Source organism: Lolium perenne, chromosome 4 (assembly GCF_019359855.2).
Source record: "Lolium perenne isolate Kyuss_39 chromosome 4, Kyuss_2.0, whole genome shotgun sequence".
NCBI classification, from domain to species: Eukaryota; Viridiplantae; Streptophyta; class Magnoliopsida; order Poales; family Poaceae; genus Lolium; species Lolium perenne.
In genome coordinates, this window is record NC_067247.2 from 390,297,268 (window position 1) to 390,316,670 (window position 19,403).

The 19,403-nt window shown below is 44.3% G+C and overlaps 1 long non-coding RNA gene across 1 annotated transcript; it reads right to left on the minus strand.

The window, feature by feature from the left end:
- Positions 1 to 6,310: 6,310 nt before the first annotated feature.
- On the minus strand, positions 6,311 to 11,024 carry LOC139830743 (uncharacterized). Its single transcript, XR_011744153.1, has 4 exons — positions 10,863 to 11,024; positions 8,441 to 8,547; positions 7,864 to 7,948; positions 6,311 to 6,559 (listed from the first exon to the last, which is right to left on the minus strand). It is a non-coding gene; the product is annotated as an uncharacterized lncRNA (long non-coding RNA).
- Positions 11,025 to 19,403: the final 8,379 nt, after the last annotated feature.

The window sequence follows — 19,403 nt, forward strand, 5'->3', positions numbered from 1 at the left end:
TCCTTTTGGCTCCCTTCGTCTTCTGGAAAAATAGAATTTTTCATATAATTTCCGTCAATTGTTGATCTTCCGAAATATTGCATTCTGACGGCGCTTTTTCCAGCAGAATCCTGACTCCGGTGCGCGATCCTCCAATAATCATGAAACATGCAAAATAGATGAAATAACATAAGTATCATCTCCAAATACGAAATATATCAATGAATAACAGTAAATTATGATATAAAACAGTGATGCAAAATGGACGTATCAACTCCCCCCAAGCTTAGACTTCGCTTGTCCCCAAGCGAAACTGAACTCGGTAAACAGGACCACATGTTTATGGAGTGTAGAGTCGATAAATAAAATACGGACAAGAAGCATCATATTAATTCACACAAGACATTCTAGTGAACAACTTCCTCATATAATTCAACTTGAAACAAGTAGAGGGTAATCACAAATAAAGATGCATAAGAAATCATAATTGGTGATGGCAAACTTCGTTCTTGGTCAGAGAACAATTAACAGATTATGTTAAAGCTTATATGGCACAACTTGAATACTCAATCATAATAGTCTCCTCATAATCATTGATAACTTTCAAAGCTATATTCATTCAGATAAAACTTGTACTAAACAAGGAAGAGTAGAAGACATGATTAAGCAGATCACAATATAAATGGTTTGATCACAACAACTCAAATGCTTGCTTGAGATGGAGGGAAATAGGTTTACTGACTCAACATAAAGTAAAAGATAGGCCCTTCGCAGAGGGAAGCAGGGATTAAATCATGTGCTAGAGCTTTTTCAGTCTTGAAATCATATAAAGAGAATAAAAGTAACATTTGAGAGGTGTTTGTTGTTGTCAACGAATGGTAGCGGGTTCTCTAACCCCCTTGCCAGACAAACTCTCGAAGAGCGGCTCCCATAAAGTTTTATTTTTGGTTGACACTCCTTCCAACCTTTTCTTTCACAAACCACGGCTAACCGAATCCTCGGGTGCCTTCCAATCATTCTCATACCATGAAGGAGTGTCTTTTTATTTTGGTTTTATTTAGATGACACTCCTCCCCTCCTTTGCTTTCTCAAGCCATGGCTAACCGAATCCTCGGGTGCCTTCCAACAATCACATACCATGGAGGAGTGTCTATTTGTAAAATTATGAAGGTTAATTAATCGGGGCTGGGAACCCCATTGCCAGCTCTTTTTGCAAAATTATTGGATAAGCGGATGAAGCCACTAGTCCATTGGTGAAAGTTGCCCAACAAGATTGAAAGATAAAACACCACATACTTCCTCATGAGCTATAAAACATTGACACAAATAAGAGATAGTAAATTTTGAATTGTTTAAAGGTAGCACACGAAGTATTTACTTGGAATGGCAGGAAATACCATGTAGTAGGTAGGTATGGTGGACACAAATGGCATAGGTTTGGGTTAAGGTTTGGATGCACGAGAAGCATTCCCTCTCAGTACAGGTTTTTGGCTAGCAAGATTAATTAGCAAGCATAAGAGTTGAGGGAAACAAACAAATATACACGTGATAGAAACAATCATGCATCTTCCTTGTAAGCACAAACAATTTTAACTTCAGAATAATAAGCTAAGAGCTAATAAGAAAGGAAGACAATGAAACAACATATCTACATGTATTTCTCTTTTCTACTTAAATCTCAAAGTGTTGTTGCTATTGACCAATGCTAAGTTTGCCAAAACCAAATAGATTTACTCAATGCTCCCAAAGTGATACCAATACTAATGACAAGATCAATCATATAATAGAGATTGCAAACTAAAATAAGATGTGCAATATGTAAATAATAAAACCTCTCATTAATATTCCATAACGATAACTCACACCAAGGGATACATAGACAACCAACTAAGGAGAGATACTTCCACACTGCAACCCATCTTATATGATAACTTCCCTACTCATGATATGACACTACTTGATAGTAAAAAGTAAAAGATAGTGATGATGTGATACCGCGGCACTCCCCCAAGCTTGGAACAAACCAAGGGGATGCCAATACCGATGATGAATTACTCCTTCGGCGGTGGTGGTGATGATGGGACGACCCTGATAGGAGTGAGGAACCGCTCTAGCATTCTTCGAAGTCGGTAATTCTCCTCCTGAAGTATCTCCACTTCCCTTCTCAAAGCACGGTATTGATCACAAAACTCATCGGTAACCCGTAGAGCTTCTTCCAACACAGGGAAAGAGTCGAGGCTAGGAGCAGGTGGTAAAGGTCCCTGCAAGTTATGAGAGAAAGAATGTCGAGTGTCAACAGATGCCACCAAGATTTGCTTACTCCCAACGGCTTATTGCTCTTGTTTTGACGACACCTTCTTCACTTCTTCCTCCGAAAGCCCCTTGCCCTTGTTGTTGGAGACCATGGTGCTTCTAGATTGAAAACAGATCCTGGCAGAAAATAGCTCGAAACAAAACACATCGAGAAAACAATATACGGACCTCCAAGGGTCCGGGGGATTATATAGCAGGAATTTTTACGACAAAAGGAAAGTACCAGGTCGAACCAGAGTCGGAGAGGGGCCACAAGGGACCCACCTCATAGGGCGGCGCGGCCAGGCTGGGGCCCGCGCCGGCCTATGAGGGCACACCCTCGTGCGTCTCCTCCACTCCGTTTCGATCTCGTAATTTTTCATATTTTCAAAAAACAGCAAAAACATTGTTCGGAAAGTAAAACGCGAACTTTTTATTACCAGTACTGTTACCTATTCAAAGTCGAACTCTGCCGGACTATCAATTTGACCTTTGATGAAAGCCTCCGGTGTCACAACTCGAATAATATCAACATCTTCATTATAAGAATCACCTGAGATATAATGCTTGAGTCTTTGTCCATTCACCACTTGTGTGGCATCTTGGAGAGAACTAATTTTAATTGCTCCTGAACGATACACCTCCTCAATGACATATGGTCCTTCCCATTTCGAGAGTAATTTCCCTGCAAAGAATCTGAGACGAGACCGATACAATAGGACTTTATCCCCAATATTAAATTCTCTTTTGATAATTCTTTTATCATGCCATTTCTTAACTTTATCTTTAAAGAGTTTAGCATTTTCATAAGCTTCACTTCTCCATTCATCTAGAGAACTCAATTGTAGCAATCTCTTCTTGCCGGCTAGTTTAGGATCTTTATTTAGTTCTCTTACAGCCCAATAAGCTTTGTGCTCTAGTTCTAAAGATAAATGATAAGCTTTTCCATAAACCATTTTATAAGGTGACATACCCATGGGATTTTTATAAGCAGTTCTATAAGCCCATAGTGCTTCCTTCAATTTACTAGCCCAATTCTTTCTAGATTTATTAACAGTCTTTTGCAAGATAGATTTAATCTCTCTATTTGATAATTCTACTTGCCCACTAGTTTGAGGATGATAAGCAGAAGCAATTCTATGATTAATACCATATTTAGCAAGATTTTTTCTAAAACCACCATGAATAAAATGAGAACCTCCATCAGTCATAAGATATCTAGGAACTCCAAATCTAGGAAAAATAATATCTAAAAGCATTCTTAAAGAGGTCTCACCATCAGCACTTTTTGTGGGTATGGCTTCCACCCATTTAGTAACATAATCAACAGCAACAAGTATATGAGTGTTACCTTCTGAAGAGGGGAAAGGTCCCATGAAGTCAAATCCCCAACAATCGAATGGTTCAATAACAAGAGTATAATTCATAGGCATTTCATTGCGTTTGGAGATATTACCAACCCTTTGACATTCATCACAAGATAAAATAAACTTCCTTGCATCTTTGAAGAGAGTTGGCCAATAAAAACCTGATTGTAGAACCTTTTGCGCGGTTCTATCTCCGGCGTGATGTCCTCCATAAGCACTACCATGACATTTACTCAATATCTCTTGTTGTTCATATTCGGGAACACATCTTCGCAGAATACCATCCACTCCTTCTTTATATAAGTGTGGGTCATCCCAAAAATAATGCCTCAAGTCATAAAAGAATTTCCTTCTTTGCTGAGCTGAAAAGGTTGGAGGCAAGTACTTGGAAACAATAAAGTTAGCATAATAAGCATACCAAGGACTATCTCGCGAACTCACCTTTATTACAGCCAATTGTTCATTTGGAAAACTATCATTAACAGGAACAGGATCATAGGCAATATTTTCCAATCTAGACAAATTATCAGCAACAGGATTATCAGCACCTTTCCTGTCTATAATATGTAAATCAAATTCTTGCAACAGAAGCACCCATCTAATAAGCCTTGGCTTAGCATATTTCTTTTGCATTAGGTATCTAATTGCAGCATGATCAGTATGAATTTTAACTTTTGAATCAACAATATAGGATCTAAACTTGTCACAAGCAAAGACTACGGCTAACAATTCTTTTTCAGTTGTAGCATAATTTCTTTGAGCAGCATCAAGGGTTTTACTACCATAATGAATAACATTCAATTTTTTATCTACTCGTTGTCCAAGAACAGCGCCTACAGCAAAATCACTAGCATCACACATAATTTCAAAAGGTAAGTTCCAATCAGGAGGTTCAACTATAGGAGCAGTTGTTAAGGCTTTCTTTAGAGTTTCAAAAGCTTCCTTACAATCATCATCAAAAACAAAAGGTACATCTTTTTGAAGAAGATTAGTAAGAGGTTTTGAAATCTTGGAAAAGTCTTTAATAAATCTCCTATAAAACCCAGCATGACCAAGAACACTACGAATACCTTTTAACATCCATGGGATAGGGCATCTTCTCAATTGCTTCAACTTTAGCTCTATCAACTTCAATACCTCTCTCGGAAATTTTATGTCCCAATACAATTCCTTCATTAACCATAAAGTGGCATTTCTTTCAATTAAGAACAAGGTTAGTTTCTTCACATCTCTGCAAAACTTTATCAAGGTTCCGCAAGCAATTATCAAAAGAATTCCCATAGACAGAAAAATCATCCATGAATACCTCCACAATATTCTCGCAAAAGCCATGAAAAATAGCAGACATGCATCTTTGAAAAGTAGCAGGAGCATTACATAAACCAAAAGGCATACGTCTATAAGCATAAGTTATTGGAGATATGCCCAAGAGGCAATAATAAAAGTGGTTATTATATATCTTTATGTTTATGATAAATGTTTATATACCATGCTATAATTGTATTAACCGAAACATTGATACATGTGTGATATGTAAACAACAAAGAGTCCCTAGTATTCCTCTTAACTAGCTTGTTGATTAATGGATGATTAGTTTCATAATCATGAACATTGGATGTTATTAATAACAAGGTTATATCATTATATGAATGATGTAATGGACACACCCAATTAAGCGTAGCATAAGATCACGTCATTAAGTTATTTTCCATAAGCTTTCGATACATATTTACCTAGTCCTTATGGCCATGAGATCATGTAAATCACTTATACCGGAAAGGTACTTTGATTACATCAAACGCCACTGCGTAAATGGGTGGTTATAAAGGTGGGATTAAGTATCCGGAAAGTATGAGTTGAGGCATATGGATCAACAGTGGGATTTGTCGATCCCGATGACGGATAGATATACTCTGGGCCCTCTCGGTGGAATGTCGTCTAATGTCTTGCAAGCATATGAATAAGTTCATAAGAGATCACATACCATGGTACGAGTAAAGAGTACTTGTCAGGAGACGAGGTTGAACAAGGTATAGAGTGATACCGATGATCAAACCTTGGACAAGTAAAATATCGCGTGACAAATGGAATTGGTATCGTATGTGAATGGTTCATTCGATCACTAAAGTCATCATTGAATATGTGGGAGCCATTATGGATCTCCAGATCCCGCTATTGATTATTGGTCGGAGAGAGTACTCAACCATGTCTACATAGTTCGCGAACCGTAGGGTGACACACTTAAGGTTTGATGTTGAAATGGTAGAACTTGAATATGGAATGGAGTTCGAAGTATTGTTCGAAGTCTCGGATGGGCTCCCGGACATCACGAGGAGTTCCGGAATGGTCCGGAGAATAAGATTCATATATAGGAAGTCATTTTATAAGTTTGAAAATGATCCGGTGATTTTACGGAAGGTTCTAGAAAAGTCCGGAAGGAATCACTAAGGAAGGAGGAGTCCCGGAGGGACTCCACCTCCCCATGGCCGGCCAACCCTAGTGGGGAGTCCAAGGTGGACTCCACCTAAGGGGGCCGGTGTGACGCCCCGGAACCGGTACCCTGAGGATCCCAGCGAAACTGCCGAAATCTGCACGATATCGATTCCGACACGCCCTCCGACACGACGTGTGCGACAAAGCACACGTGATGCCAGAGGAATTACCACGAGTAGTAACATTACAACAGGTTTACAATAGAGCCCACAAGATACATATATTACACCAACGACTCCAACGAGTCAAGATACAAATATACAATACAAAGATCCAAATCATACAGAAGATCGAATACGTCCGAGTACGGACAAGATACAAATTGGACTAAGAGTCCTGAAGATAACCAGTGGCGTCCATAACCCTGCCCAGGCCAAGCCGGAAGGGTAACCTTGCTAGCGTCGTCTTCATCGAACATATCTTCATACCTGCCCGGTTATATCCCGTAGAAGCAGCAATAAGTACGGGTTCGTACTTAACAAGACTTCAAGACGTATAAGCATTCGTCAACCAGTCGTCCTTTGTACTTGAGGCACGCAGGGGACTTAGAGGACGCAAGAGGAACGTCATAGGCAATATGGTGGGGTTAAGCGGCAACGCGCAAGCACTAAAAACCTATAAAGACACTCTATAACATTCGTCTAAACAGAGAAGGTGAGAGAGCGCATAAACTAACAGTTATATACTCTGCAAACATAACACAGCCGATGCGTTCCCCCTCGCCAGGAGGTACTTACAAAGGCACTCACACGGTTGTCAAGTTTTAACCATTTATTAGTGAAGTTGTGCTAACTTACTAAGCAAGTTATTATTAATAAACAACAGGTGTAAGTTGTCTATGGTCGAGTAATACAGCTCCAAGTCGTCCATAACCGCGGACACGGCTTATCGATAAGATTGTAACCCTGCAGGGGTGCCCAAATGTGCCCACACGCATGCTCAACCCACTTACGACAGGTGGATATCACGACACGCACTCTCCTTCACGACAACAATGTCCAGGAAGCCACCTAACTAAGTTTAACCCGTTTCAGAGCTCGATCGAAACTCCGAGGCGGACCTAGCTGTTACGAGAATGGCTAAGAGGATCAGAGCCCACTAGAGGATGACCTCTTAACAATGCGGACCGCACCTACGAGCGTGCAAGAGACAACGGGGTTACAAGGCACTCACGGCTTCCCCAAAAGTAACATCATATCATCTGACCACAAAGAAACATGCTTGCACGCCTGAGAGAAACAAAACAAACATTCAAACTAGTTGTGGCCACTGGACAAAGCTGTAGATTCCGGCAGTGGTCGAGGGGAGACCCGGTAAGCATACCCACGTGTGGCTAGAGCGCTCAGTCTCGGAACAGATAACAAGAACTCGGGGTCCTAAGATATTTAGGAAACACAAGTGAGCCGTCACAAAACGAGCAGCTGACCCACCGATGCCTCCGCTAAACAAATGTCAACAACTAAAGTAACCATGATTCTTCCCAACATATAACCCGATAAGATAACAATAACGGTAACGAGATAAAACAGCACTAGCATGCACTACGACTCGCAAGGCAGACTCGATAACCAAACAATAGCCGTAGGAGGTGGTGGTGGCAATATTGGCTGCTTGAGGTAACAAGTGGATGGACTCGTGACAAGAACGCAACTCAAGGATAGCATAAGGGAGAAGGCAAAATAAAATAGGTGAGCGACTTCTACAGGGGCAGGAGTATAGGGGAAATGCTTGCCTGTTAAAGCTTGCCGAGGAACATCCGGAGGACTCGTCGTATCTCACCACACCACTTCGTGATCCTCACCGGGAAGAAGCAAATGCTGGAACACACAACGCATGCAAGTCTTACTACTACGGATAAAGAAGATCCAGCATGATCATGATGATATGCATGACATGGCAGCGATGATGCAATGCACTTATCCAATTTAAGCGGAGTCGAAACCCCGGACAAACAAGTTAGGTTGGAGTTGCATTTTCTACCGACAAATTTAAGGGTGGATTAGCATAGCAAACATGGCAGGGGTGAGCTACTTCAATATTAAACGGAGCGGGGAAAACCTAGTTGGAATTCCGAAATACTCCGCATATATGTGAGGTGGAAATGCACAACTATCAACGTGTGTCATGATGCGAGATGCAAACAGGTGAATGGATGGCATATTCATGATCCTTGCATTTTTCTGAACAACTTTCATATATAACACATTTTATTTCGAATTATGGTTTGAAAGATATGATTTAAACCATTTTGCAAAAGGAATGGAGCAAAAAAAAAAGAGATGAGGATCTGGGCGTGTTGGGCTAGCTACCTGCCGCGCCTGGCGAGGTGGGCCGGATCTAATCCGACGAGATGCGGTCTAGCGTGTTGGGCTGCAAGTTCCGCCGGATCAAAATGGCTCAAAGCCCATCAACGGATCTGAGAAACAAAAAGGGTGTGGTTAATTGCTGCACCAGGGCATCTCCAACCGGCTGACCCAAACGGACGCGCTGGGCCGTCCGTTTTGGGCCGTTTGGGTGGCCGAGCGGACGCGCGGACAGAGCCCCGCGTCCGCGTGTCCGTTTGGGTCGCGCCCTGCGTCCAACGCGGCACGTTTGGGTCGCGGCCCCGTACAGTACTTTTTATTGTAAATCCACTATAAAAACACAAAATAAATTGTAGAAAATTTATAAAATAGTTCAAATGCTCAAAATTTATTACACATTACATTGTCCACGTAATGAAGGATAAAGTATTATTCAAAAAAATAATGAAAAAACGATACAAATGATCTAGGCTTCCGGATTTCCTTCATCATCGTTGTTTGCAGCATTGTTGCCTACATGCTGCCAGACGTGCTCGATCAAATCTGCCTGCAGCTGGTTGTGTACAGCTAGATCTCGAATTTCATGGTGTGCATGAAGAACTTCCTGGAATGATGCCGGGCCACGTTGAGGAGTAACCAACTCTCCCTGGCCCTCCCAGTCATTATCATAGAGTGAATCATCCCGCTCTACCTCAACAATCATGTTATGCATGATTACACATGCGGTCATCACCTCCCACAGAGTTTGCACATCCCAAGCTCTGGCAGGGTGTCTGACGATAGCCCAACGAGCTTGGAGGATGCCAAACGCCCGCTCGACATCTTTCCGGGCTGCCTCCTGCTCTTTGGCAAACCTTGCCTCCTGCTCTGAGTTGGGTTTTCGGATTGTCTTCACAAGTGTAGCCCAAGGTGGATAGATACCATCAGCAAGGTAGTACCCCTTGGTGTAGTGGTGGCCATTGATCTCAAAATCCACATCAGGGGACTGACCGTACGCTAGCCTATCAAACACCGGAGAGCGCTGAAGCACATTGATGTCATTGTGCGAGCCAGCCATTCCGAAGAATGAGTGCCAAATCCATGTATCCTGTGAAGCAACAGCTTCAAGAATGACTGTGCACCCCTCAGAATGGCCACTGTATGCCCCTGCCAACCAAAGGGGCAGTTCTTCCACTCCCATTGCATGCAGTCTATGCTGCCAAGCATCCCAAGAAACCCCCTGGAAGCGTTGATTGACAACAGACGAGCTGTGTCCGCTGCATTAGGTTGCCGGAGGTACTCTTCTCCGAACGTACCGATCACAGCTCTGCAAAACCTGTACATCGCTTCCAAGCCGGTAGACTCACTCATGCGCGTGTACTCATCTACGAAATCACCGGCAACACCATATGCAAGCATCCTAATCGCTGCCGTGCATTTCTGGTACGAAGAGAGGCCTACCTTGCCAATTGCATCCACTTTCGAGTGGAAGTAGTCGTCGTAGAGCTTGACGCCATCCATTATCCGGCGGAACAACGGTCTGGACATCCGAAAACGACGGCGAAACCAGGCCGGCGTGTACAATGCCTTGGGTTGGAAGTAATCGGTGAAGAGCTGGTCGTGGCCGCGTTCTCTTTTGCGGTCCAAGGCGGCGGCGCGCCCCGGCAAGGACCCCCGGTGCACGGGGATCTGCGAGACAATGTGATCGTGGATGATCAGCGCAGCATCCGTGAAAAATTCGTCGTCCGAGTCCTCGTCGGACGACGTGTCGATGAAGTTCTTGAAGAAGTAGTCGTCGTCGCTGTCCATGATCTACAGATGAAGAGGGACAAATTTTAGTATGCCCATTTCATCGAACACCTCACACGAGGAGGCCATCCAATGCGTCCGTAGGGACCTGCAGGCCATGGTCGTCTCGGCCGACTTGCGGTCTGCGAACACGGTGCACGAGAGCTCACCTCCGGCGGCAACGGCGCAGCTGCGAACGGCGGGAGGTCTCGCGACAGTGGGAGGACAGCGGCGACGGCGAAGGCGTCCTCCGACTCTGCTACGACGCGGCGAAAGCAGGGCGGGGCCGCGTCCTATGCTTCCGCCCCGCTTGCCGGCGTGTCGGCGACGGTGGCCGGCGTCGACGCCTCTCCCAAATCGCCGGTCCTTGGCTGGCGGCGGAGCGGCGGGAGATGTGTGCGAGGGGTTTGTGTTTTGGGAGACAGACAGGCGGGCCAGGGGCGGACAAGGGGAGGACGCGAGCGACCAGCATCCGGCGTCCGCGGCCACGCAAACTCGTCCCAGATTTGGGCCGGGTTTGGGTCGTCCCGGACGCCGCGGCTCCGTTTTAGGGATAGGTCCGCGCGCTGGGCCGCGTTTTTGTCCGGCTCGACCCAAACGGACGCGCGGGTGCGGTTTGGGTCGCGCGGTTGGAGATGCCCTGAGGGATCAAGGGACAAACCACTGCGCTGCTGATCAGATCGTGTCGAGAGACAGACGTGTAGCAACTTGACACAACAAGGACTGGGACGAACTTGGAGGACTGCAGCCATGGCGGGAGGGAGATCAGGTCCAGCATAAATCCGTCGATTCAGGGTGAACGAAGACAGGGAAACTGGCGTCGGGGATGTGGTTCGACGTGGGGAAGATAGTGGTGGCGATGCGGAGTCCAGTGGGTCACCGGAGTGTCACCGCCGGCTACATCTGCAAGGAGAAACGGCGGTCAACTCCGGCTGAACAAACGAGAGGCGGAGGGAGAAGGAGAAGAGGTCCAGGAGAAGCGCGTCGTTACCAGGAACATGTAGATGACCTCGGAATGGTAGGGGGAGTCTAGGGCCGCCGGATTTTTCGCCGGAAGGTGATGGCCGGAGTGCAGAATCGGTGAGTTTGTGCTTGATTCTGGGCGTCTTGGGACGATTCCTTGCACGTAGATGACGAGGATGACGAGGCGCATCCATTGGTGCCCTCGGAACGGCAGGGGACGGTCTATAGTGGCGGCGCCATGGTGGAGTAGAGGCAGTAGCTTGGGGTTTCCTCTTGGTTTCGTTCACAGAGAAAAAGAGAATGGGGAGAGGGGAAGGAGATGGCGGCGCTGAGGGAGGAAGAGAGGAGGGCTAGGGTTTCAGCGGAGGTCTCGAGGTGAAGATTAAAAAGGGAGGGGGGAGTGGTTGAGGTGCGGTGGCGTGGAGGGGGTGACGTCGGCCATGGCACTCACGCTCCGTGCGTGAGGGAAGACAACAACAGTCGCGTACCGGTTCGATGGAGGGTCTGGGCTGAGCTGGGCTGAGGAGAGAAAGAGAGGAAGGTGGCCTCGGGCCAGATTAGAGGAAGGGGAGTGGGCTGCTCCGGTGGAGAGAGGGCCCAGGGGAGGGGTTTTGTTTTCAGAAATTGTTTTCCTTTGTTTTAAAACCTGTTTTGAACCATGTTTTGAAAATAGACAAAAGTAAACCAAACTTAATTTGTAAAACATTTAAAAATAGTTATATTTGTTAGATAGGTTTGGTGTTACGTTTTGTTAAAAGACAAGATAAGGGGTTTTATATAAAAACCATATGAGAGGGAAAAGTAGATAGTTTTTATTTTAAAAATAAATTTTATTTGACAAAAACTTGTGGATGATATGATGCATATGCCATGATGATGCACAAAGAAAAAGCACAAACAAATCTAATAGAGGGTACTACCCGGGGCCGTTACAGCCGGCCACACCCCCCACATGGAAGGGGGGAATCCCACCTCAAGTGGGAGTCCCACCTTGGGTAGGTTTCCCTACTACATGGAAGGTTCTTGTGTTGGGGTCTTATTCGAAGACTTGTAGTCCAACACTTGGGGATCCACCTATATAATGAGGGGCATAGGGGAGGGGGCCGGCCACCCCAAGACCACAAGGTGGCCGCACCCTATAGTGGCCGGCGCCCCCCTCTCCCAAACCCTAGCCGCCCCCTCTCTCCTCCACCTCTCCCGCACGCTTAGCGAAGCTCCGCCGGAGTTCTCCACCACCACTGCCACCACGCCGTCGTGCTGCCGGATTCAAGGAGGAGCTACTACTTCTGCTGCCCGCTGGAACGGGGAGAAGGACGTCGTCTTCATCAACACCGAACGTGTGACCGAGTACGGAGGTGCTGCCCGATCGTGGCACCGTGATCAAGATCTTCTACGCGCTTTTGCAAGCGGCAAGTGATCGTCTACCGCAGCAACAAGTGCCTCATCTTGTAGGCTTTGGAAATCTTCAAGGGTGAGTCTCGATCATCTCCTCGTTGCTCCCGTCTTCTAGATTGCATCTTGGCTTGGTTTGCGTTCTCGCGGTAGGAAATTTTTTGTTTTCTATGCAACGAATCCCAACAGTGGTATCAGAGCCGTGTCTATGCATAGATGGTTGCACGAGTAGAACACAATGGTTTTGTGGGCGTTGATGCTCTTCTTGTCTTTAGTTTGAGTACTTTGCATCTTTGTGGCATAGTGGGATGAAGCGGCTCGGACTAACTTTACATGACCGCGTTCATGAGACTTGTTCCTCGTTCGACATGCAACTTGTATTGCATAAGAGGCTTTGCGGGTGTCTGTCTCTCCTACTATAGTGAATATTCAATTTACTCTTCTATTGACAACATTAGTATCACCGTTGTGGTTCATGTTCGTAGGTAGATTAGATCTCTCTCGAAAACCCTAAACCACGTAAAATATGCAAACCAAATTAGAGACGTCTAACTTGTTTTTGCAGGGTTTGGTGATGTGATATGGCCATAATGTGATGATGAATATGTATGAGATGATCATTATTGTATTGCGGCAACCGGCAGGAGCCTTATGGTTGTCTTTAAATTTCATGTTGAGTAGTATTTCAAAGTAGTTGTAATAGTTGCTACATGAGGTGAACAACCATGAAGACGGCGCCATGGACCTTGACGCTACGCCGACGATGATGGAGATCATGCCCGAAGATGATGGAGATCATGTCCGTGCTTTGGAGATGAAGATCAAAGGCGCAAAGACAAAAGGGCCATATCATATCACATATGAACTGCATGTGATGTTAATCCTTTTATGCATCTTATTTTGCTTAGATCGCGACGGTAGCATTATAAGATGATCCCTCTCACTAAAATATCAAGATAATAAAGTGTTCATCCTTAGTAGCACCGTTGCCAAGACTTGTCGTTTCGAAGCATCTCGTGATGATCGGGTGTGATAGAATCAACAAGTGCATACAACGGGTGCAAGCTAGTTTTGCACATGCGGATACTAAGGTGGCCTTGACGAGCCTAGCATGTACAGACATGGTCTCGGAACACGTGATACCGAAAGGTAGAGCATGAATCATATGATTGATATGATGAATACTTTGAGTGTTCGCCATTGAAATTACACCTTGTCTCGTGATGATCGGACTTAGGTGTGGTGGATTTGGTTCGTGTGATCACTAAGACAATGTGAGGGATATTCTTTTGAGTGGGAGTTCACCTAGTTTTTTTAATTATGTTGAATTAAAATTTGAACTCAATTTGTCATAAACTTAGTCTAAACTATTGCAAATATATGTTGTAGAGATGGCGTCCCCAATCAATTTTAACCAGTTCCTAGAGAAAGAAAAGCTTAAGAGCAACGGTAGCAACTTCACCGACTGGTTCCGTCATGTGATGATCTTCCTCTCTGGCAGAAATCTGCAATATGTGCTTGATGCATCGCTAGGTGACCCTCCTGCAGAAACTGAAACCGATGAAGTAAAGAATGTTTACGCGACTCGGAAAGCTCGGTACTCTCAAATTCAGTGTGCCATCCTGTGCAGTCTGGAAGCCGATCTTCAAAAACGTTTTGAGCACTACGATCCTCATGAGTTGGTCAATGAGCTGAAAGCTATATTTGAAACTCATGCGGCCGTGGAATGCTATGAAACATCGAAACACTTCTTCGGCTGCATGATGGAAGAAGGCAGCTCCGTTAGTGAGCACATGCTCGCCATGACCGGGCATGCGAAGAAACTCAGTGACTTGGGAATAGTGATTCCTAACAGATTGGGGATTAATCGTGTCCTTCAATCACTGCCACCAAGTTACAAGAACTTCGTGATGAACTACAATATGCAGAACATGAACAAAGAATTACCTGAACTCTTTGGCATGCTAAAAGCTGCTGAGATTGAGATCAAGAAAGAGCACCAAGTGTTGATGGTCAACAAGACCACCAGTTTCAAGAAACATGGCAAGTCTAAGGGAAAATTCAAGAAGGTGGCAAGAAAGCTGCCACAACTCCTATGAAACCTAAGAACGGCCCTAAGCCTGATGCTGAGTGCTATTACTGAAAGGAGAAGGGACACTGGAAGCGTAATTGCTCCAAGTATCTGGCTGATCTGAAGAGCGGCCTTGTCAAGAAGAAGAAAGAAGGTATATCTGATATACATGTTATAGATGTTTATCTCACTGGTTCTCGTACTAGTACCTGGGTACTTGATACTGCTTTGGTTGCTCATATTTGTAACTCGAAACAGGAACTAAAGAATAAACGAAGACTACTGAAAGATGAAGTGATGATGCGCGTTGGAAACGGATCCAAAGTCGATGTGATCGCTGTCGGCACACTTCCTCTACATCTACCTTCGGGATTAGTTTTAAGCCTAAATAATTGTTATTTTGTACCCGTGTTGAGCATGAACATTATATCTGGATCTTGTTTAATGCAAGATGGTTATTCATTCAAGTCTGAGAATAATGGTTGTTCTATTTTTATGAATAATATCTTTTATGGTCGAGCACCTGAAAAGAATGGCTTATTTCTGTTAGATCTCGATAGTAGTGATACGCATATACATAACATTGATGCTAAGCGAATTAAATTGAATGATAATTCTACTTATATGTGGCACTGTCGTCTTGGTCATATTGGAGTGAAACGCATGAAGAAACTCCACACCGATGGATTACTTGAATAACTTGACTTTGAGTCACTTGATAGATGCGAAGCATGTCTAATGGGAAAAATGACTAAGACTCCATTTTCTGGTATGATGGAGCGAGCTACTGACTTATTGGAAATCATACATACCGATGTGTGCGGACCAATGAGTGTAGCATCGCGCGGTGGTTATCGTTATGTTCTAACCTTCACAGATGATCTGAGTAGATATGGGTATATCTATTTCATGAAACATAAATCCGAAACTTTCGAGAAGTTTAAGGAATTCCAAAGTGAAGTAGAAAATCAACGTAACAAGAAGATTAAATTTCTACGATCTGATCGCGGAGGTGAATATCTGAGTTATGAGTTTGGCATGCATTTAAAGAAATGCGGAATACTTTCACAATTGACACCGCCGGGAACACCACAACGAAACGGTGTGTCCGAACGTCGTAATCGAACTCTCTTAGATATGGTTCGTTCTATGATGTCTCTTACTGATTTGCCGTTATCATTTTGGAGTTATGCATTAGAGACAGCAGCATTCACTTTAAATAGAGCACCATCAAAATCCGTGGAAACGACACCGTATGAATTATGGTTTAATAAGAAACCTAAGCTGTCGTTCCTTAAAGTTTGGGGTTGTGAAGCCTATGTAAAGAAGTTACAACCGGACAAGCTAGAACCCAAAGCGGAGAAATGCGTCTTCATAGGATACCCTAAGGAAACTATAGGGTACACTTTCTATCACAGATCCGAAGGCAAAATCTTTGTTGCTAAGAACGGAACCTTTCTTGAGAAAGAATTTCTCACTAAAGAAGTGACTGGAAGAAAAGTAGAACTCGGTGAGATTGATGAATCTTTACTCGTTGATCAGAGTAGCGCAGTACCGGAAGCTATTCCTATACCGCCTACACCGGCAACAGAGGAAGCTAACGATAATGATCATGAAACTTCGAATGAGGAAACTACTGAACCTCGCAGATCGACAAGGGAACGTGCCACTCCTGATTGGTATGATCCTTGTCTAAATGTCATGATTGTGGACAACAATGATGAGGACCCTGCGACGTATGAAGAAGCGATGATGAGCCCAGATTCCAACAAATGGCAAGAAGCCATGAAATCCGAAATGGGATCCATGTATGATAACAAAGTGTGGACTTTGGTAGACTTACCTGATAGCCGCAAGGCTGTCGAGAATAAATGGATTTTCAAGAGAAAAATAGATGCTGATGGTAATATTACTGTCTATAAAGCTCGACTTGTCGCAAAGGGTTTCCGACAAATTCAAGGAGTTGACTACGATGAGACTTTCTCACCTGTAGCGAAGCTAAAATCTGTGAGGATTTTGTTAGCAATAGCTGCATTTTTCGATTATGAGATTTGGCAGATGGATGTCAAAACGGCGTTCCTTAATGGAGACATTGAGGAAGAGTTGTATATGGTACAACCCAAAGGTTTTGTCGATCCTAAAAATGCTGACAAAGTATGCAAACTTCAGCGTTCAATTTATGGACTGAAGCAAGCATCGAGAAGTTGGAACCGACGCTTTGATAAGGTGATCAAAGACTTCGGGTTTATACAGTGTCATGGAGAGGCCTGTATTTAAAAGAAAGTGAGTGGGAGCTCTGTAGCATTCCTGATATTATATGTAGATGACATATTATTGATTGGGAATGATATAGAACTATTAAGCAGTGTAAAAGGTTATTTGAATAATAGTTTTTCAATGAAAGACCTTGGTGAAGCATCGTATATATTAGGCATCAAGATTTATAGAGATAGATCAAGACGCCTAATAGGGCTATCACAGAGTACATACCTGGACAAGATTCTAAAGAAGTTTAGAATCGACGAAAGTAAGAAAGGATTCTTACCTATGTTACCAGGCAAGGTCTTGAGTAAGACTCAAGGACCGGCTACGGCAGAAGAAAGAGAAAGGATGAGTCAGATCCCCCATGCCTCGGCAGTAGGCTCTATCATGTATGCCATGCTATGTACTAGACCGGATATAGCACATGCTGTTAGTTTGACTAGCAGATATCAAAGTGATCCAGGAATGGAACACTGGACAGCGGTCAAGAATATCCTGAAGTACTTGAAAAGAACTAAAGATATGTTTCTTTGTTATGGAGGTGACCAAGAGCTCGTTGTAACAAGTTACACCGATGCAAGTTGGAACACTGATCCTGATGACTCTAAGTCACAGTCTGGGTACACGTTTATATTGAATGGTGCTGTAGTAAGCTCGGCAAGCTCGAAGCAGTGCACGGTGGCGAAGTCTTCAAAAGAATCAGAGTACATAGCGGCTTCAGAGGCTTCATCAGAAGCGGTATGGATGAAGAGGTTCATTGTAGAGCTCGGTGTGGTTCCTAGTGCATTGGACCCACTAGTCATCTACTGTGACAACATGGGTGCCATCGCCAATGCACAAGAACCAAGGTCACACAAGAGGCTGAAGCATATCAAGCTACGTTATCACTCGATTCGCGAGAACATCGAAGATGGAGAAGTAAACATTTGCAAAGTACACACTGATCTGAATGTAGCAGATCCGTTGACTAAAGCACTCCCTAGGGCAAAACATGACCAACACCAGAATGCCATGGGTGTTAGGTACCTTACAATGTAATCTAGATTATTGACTCTAGTGCAAGTGGGAGACTGTTGGAGATATGCCCAAGAGGCAATAATAAAAGTGGTTATTATATATCTTTATGTTTATGATAAATGTTTATATACCATGCTATAATTGTATTAACCGAAACATTGATACATGTGTGATATGTAAACAACAAAGAGTCCCTAGTATGCCTCTTAACTAGCTTGTTGATTAATGGATGATTAGTTTCATAATCATGAACATTGGATGTTTTTAATGACAAGGTTATATCATTATATGAATGATGTAATGGACACACCCAATTAAGCGTAGCATAAGATCACGTCATTAAGTTATTTGCTATAAGCTTTCGATACATAGTTACCTAGTCCTTATGACCATGAGATCATGTAAATCACTTATACCGGAAAGGTACTTTGATTACATCAAACGCCACTGCATAAATGGGTGGTTATAAAGGTGGGATTAAGTATCCGGAAAGTATGAGTTGAGGCATATGGATCAACAGTGGGATTTGTCCATCCCGATGACGGATAGATATACTCTGGGACCTCTCGGTGGAATGTTGTCTAATGTCTTGCAAGCATATGAATAAGTTCATAAGAGATCACATACCACGGTACGAGTAAAGAGTACTTGTCAGGAGACGAGGTTGAACAAGGTATAGAGTGATACCGATGATCAAACCTTGGACAAGTAAAATATCGCGTGACAAATGGAATTGGTATCGTATGTGAATGGTTCATTCGATCACTAAAGTCATCGTTGAATATGTGGGAGCCATTATGGATCTCCAGATCCCGCTATTGGTTATTGGTCGGAGAGAGTACTCAACCATGTCCACATAGTTCGCGAACCGTAGGGTGACACACTTAAGGTTTGATGTTGAAATGGTAGAACTTGAATATGGAATGGAGTTCGAAGTATTGTTCGAAGTCTCGGATGGGATCCCGGACATCACGAGGAGTTCCGGAATGGTCCGGAGAATAAGATTCATATATAGGAAGTCATTTTATAAGTTTGAAAATGATCCGGTGATTTTACGGAAGGTTCTAGAAAAGTCCGGAAGGAATCACTAAGGAAGGAGGAGTCCTGGAGGGACTCCACCTCCCCATGGCCGGCCAACCCTAGTGGGGAGTCCAAGGTGGACTCCACCTAAGGGGGCCGGCCACCCCCCCCACATGGAAGGGGGAATCCCACCTCAAGTGGGAGTCCCACCTTGGGTAGGTTTCCCTACTACATGGAAGGTTCTTGTGTTGGGGTCTTATTCGAAGACTTGTAGTCCAACACTTGGGGATCCACCTATATAATGAGGGGCATAGGGGAGGGGGCCGGCCACCCCAAGACCACAAGGTGGCCGCACCCTATAGTGGCCGGCGCCCGCCTCTCCCAAACCCTAGCCGCCCCCTCTCTCCTCCACCTCTCCCGCACGCTTCGCGAAGCTCCGCCGGAGTTCTCCACCACCACCGCCACCACGTCGTCGTG